Raw genomic sequence first — 3914 nt, 5'->3', positions numbered from 1 at the left:
GATGGGGGAATTATCTAAGAGACCATTTGCTTAATAGGTGCACAAGCTAGGGATCGTACTCCAACTATACCAGAGTCAGAACCCTCTCAAAGTGGCACAGATGACAGACAGGAAATGTCTTTTGTGAAATTCATTAAAATATAAACCTAATACATTCAGCTAATCAATTAAATATCACACACACACACCAGAGAGCTAGGAAATAAAAGAGGTGAAGCAATCCAAAGAGATCAGTGACAAAAGATGGTGAAGCATTGATGAGGAGGGGTTATAGCTAACTTCTGAAGAGAGAAGTCCACAGTGAAGGGAAGCAGACTGCTTGGCCAGCAAGCACGCCTGAGAAGATCCAATAGAGATGGGGGATCCAGCTGGTATTTGTCCCAGGAGACTGAACCAAAAATGTCCAGGCTTGGAGCCCTGATACAGGAATATTGTGTCTTCGGGGCAGTGGACACAATGGGGGAATTGGTCTGTATTGGGCCAGGATGGCCGGTAATGGCTCTAGATGCGTTTTGGACAAAAGAAGTCCAGGTTGGGGAAAGAAAGCTTTTGTTATCAAAGCGTTGGGCAACTGCAGAGTCTTGGCTCCATTAAGGGCTGGGCATTTGAGAGAACAGTAACAAAAATAGTCTGTGGCCAAGGCGGTCCCAGTATTGACTTGCAAAGTCTGGAGGTGTAGAACTGGAATGCAGGTCCCTTGATACCCCTGGGGTGATGAAATTAAGACATTGTCCCTTCAGATAAATTAGGCAGTATCTGGAGCTATGGCTGATTGAGTCAGTGAGACAGTCCTGAGCATATGGCTGGGCATTGCACTGCACAAAAAGAGGGTTAGGTTTGCCCTATGCCAACTTTGGCCCTAACCTGGCCTCGGTACCCTCTTTATGTGGCAAGAAAGGGCTTGGACTAACAGAAAGACCTGGAGTTCTCCAAGAATTGCTGATCTTCAGACTACAGAGAGGAAATGGCAGTTTTGAACAGTGGACTCTATGATAGAGCGTAGAGTCTAGGAGAAATTGTCCTAAAAAAGAAAGTTCCAGAGTGGCTACAGAGAGTAGATGTTACAGGACTTCTGCTTCTCCTACGGTATACTATAGAGCAGGGGTGTCAAATAGACTATAGAGTCCAGGGCTTTTATGTGGCCTGTGAGCAACTGATGCAAGGGAGGAAGTGCTGAGGGGGAGTGGGCAGAGCCACTCCATTGTAGCTTCAGCGTGGCAGAACCTTCTCTGCAGCAGTCAGGCATCATGGGAGCATCTGCCCAGCTGCCTCTCCAGTCCGCCTATGTGGGTTTTCCTCTGCACCCCCCTCCTAGCCCATGGGGCCTTGTAGTGAGGATACACCAACTTGGAGCTTACCAGCTGTTGTCCTTTATATAGTTTCTATCTATGGTACTTGGCATTACATTTTATGGCACACATATCCCGGCCCAACAAAGTGAAATTTATGTCAGATCCAGCCCTCGTAACAAATGAGTTTGACACCTCTTCCACAGAGAAAAGGAGAAACTGATTGTCACCTTGACACAAAGAAACTAGTTCTGGACTGAGAGAGGGATGAGATCGCTGTTGGCTGGCGTCCTCCCATGGGTCTTCAGAGTGGATTTTTCTCATTATCACTGAGAAAAACCTGAAGTGGATTTTGAGAACTTGTTGAGTGGAGCATAGTAGATGGGAGCCAGTTATATCAACAGAAATATTTAAGGTCAAAAGGACAATGTGAAATACAGAACATATGCATACGGAAGCCTACAAGCAATGTTAAAGTGGGAGAAAAAGATTATATTCAGCAGGTCAGGAAATTTAAAATTTGAACTTTGGTGGGAGGAAGTGATCTCACAGGAAGGGGAGGAGTTGACCTTTGCCTGCTGAGCTCCCTCCTCTCCCCGAACAACACCCTTCTCAGGTACCACCATCACTGCCAAATCTCCAGAAATTTCCGAAGCCATAGCTGGCAAGCCTGTTTTGGTCTTGCTACTCCAGGAATCATATTTAGGAGAGGGGGGCTAAGAAATGGACTTTAAGAGGGAAGGGGATAAAAAGGGATCATCTGCATCTTCCATTCATCATTTCCCCCATGATAGGTTGGATCCAGGCCAATATTTTTGGCAAAGTTCTTTGCCTCTTCAACAATTTTCCATATAACATATTGATTAGGATTATAAACTGATAATTCTGTGTTTTCCCCCTAACACTCAAAATGCAAAGAAGCAGGCTATAATTGTTTGCTTTGAAAATATTATGTCATAGTTCATCATTTGAATAAACAGTATCAGATTTTATATGTTCCTCACACATCAAAACAAAATGCAACAATTTTGACTTTTGCCACAAATTCAAAGTAGCAGATTCTGTAGAAAAATAGGGACATTTGGAACTGGGTTTCTCAGATACACGAAAAGAACAGAGGTAAAGAGAAAAAACCCAAAGCAACATGGTTTGGGGTTAAAGTGGGTTCTCTGTAGAGAGTTGTTAATAGGTTCCCTGTTGCTAAGGAAACTATTTCCTTGGTAGCTGTATGCTTGCCATGTCTTGCTAAATTGATGTCATAAAGTCGACAAAGAAGAATGAGAAATATTCAAACTGTCTCTACAAAGTGTTCCATGCAAGAAGGCCTCCTCTAGAGAGCAGCACTGAAATCGGCTACCTTGGAGGACTCACCAGCACAGAAACTTTTTAAAAAGCAGACTGACAAACATTGGAAATGGGAAATGAAGAAGACAGGAGTGATTTAGGTTGCAAAGAGATGGACTATCTAACCCGTCGGCCAGTGATCGAGCAGATACTGAATGCACAAAAACTGAGCGACAGTCCCTGTCAAAAAAAGATATCAGGTAGTGATGGGTGGAAAGGACTTGATCATGAAGAACAGCTAGTAGAGAATGCTAACCATAGGGGTGCCAACCTCCAGGTGGGGCCTGGAGATCTCCTGGAATTGATTTCCAGGTGACAAGAGATCAGTTCCTCCCAACAAAATGGCTACTTTGGAGGGTGGACTATATGGGGCTCGGCAGTGGAGCTGCAAGGCTGGCGGCGGCGGCCGGGACCGTTGGGGGCGGGGGGTGTGGCCTTGTGACACACGTCCGGTGATGTCAGGGGGTGTGGCATATGCTAATGAGTTATGCTAATGAGTTCCCCTAGCTCTTTTTCTACGAAACGACCCCTGTGTAGAGTCCACCCTCCAAAGCTACCATGTCTTCCGAGGGAATTGAGCTCTGTATTCTGGAGATCAGTTGTGATTTTGGGAAAACACCAGAACTCAGCTTGAGGTTGGTCACCTTGAGTTTTATTTGGATTGCCAACACTCGGATGGCACAGATATGGAAAGGTGCAGGCACATATTTTTGCTGCTGAACTGAGTGGGGGAGAGACATGCCAAGGCGGGGGGGGGGGGGAGAAGAAGGGAAAAAGAGAACGAATGGCTGAGCAGGGACATTTAAAACCCTGCTTGCCCCCACTCATTTCCCTCAGGATTGGAACGACTCAGTGTGACTGGAGGGGACTCTCTTATCTCACTTGAAATTGTCTGAGCTGCTCTGAAGGAAACAATATACAATAAAAAAACCCAATAAAGAACTAAAAGATGGCCTTCTGTTCCCTCCCACATAAGAAAAATACCCTTTCCTTGAAACCTGCCAGAAGGGCAAAACCCTTATCATAGCAGTAGAAAATGGGCCAGTTGGCCACCCTGACTATGACTGGGGAGACCCAGGTTGAAATTCTAACTGTGCCTTGAAGCTCTCTGGGTGATTGCGAGGCAGCAGATTCCTCTTGGCCCGTAGGGTTACCAACCTCCAGGTGGTATCTGGAGATCATCCGCCATTACAACTGATCTCCAGGTGACAGAGATCGGTTCACCTGGAGAACATGGCTGCTTTTGGAAGACAGACTCTATGGCATTATACTACATTGAAG

The sequence above is a fragment of the Gekko japonicus genome, unplaced genomic scaffold (assembly GCF_001447785.1).
Source record: "Gekko japonicus isolate JY-2015 unplaced genomic scaffold, Gekko_japonicus_V1.1 scaffold224, whole genome shotgun sequence".
Lineage (NCBI taxonomy): Eukaryota > Metazoa > Chordata > Lepidosauria > Squamata > Gekkonidae > Gekko > Gekko japonicus.
Note: the sequence above shows the minus strand (reverse complement) of the source record.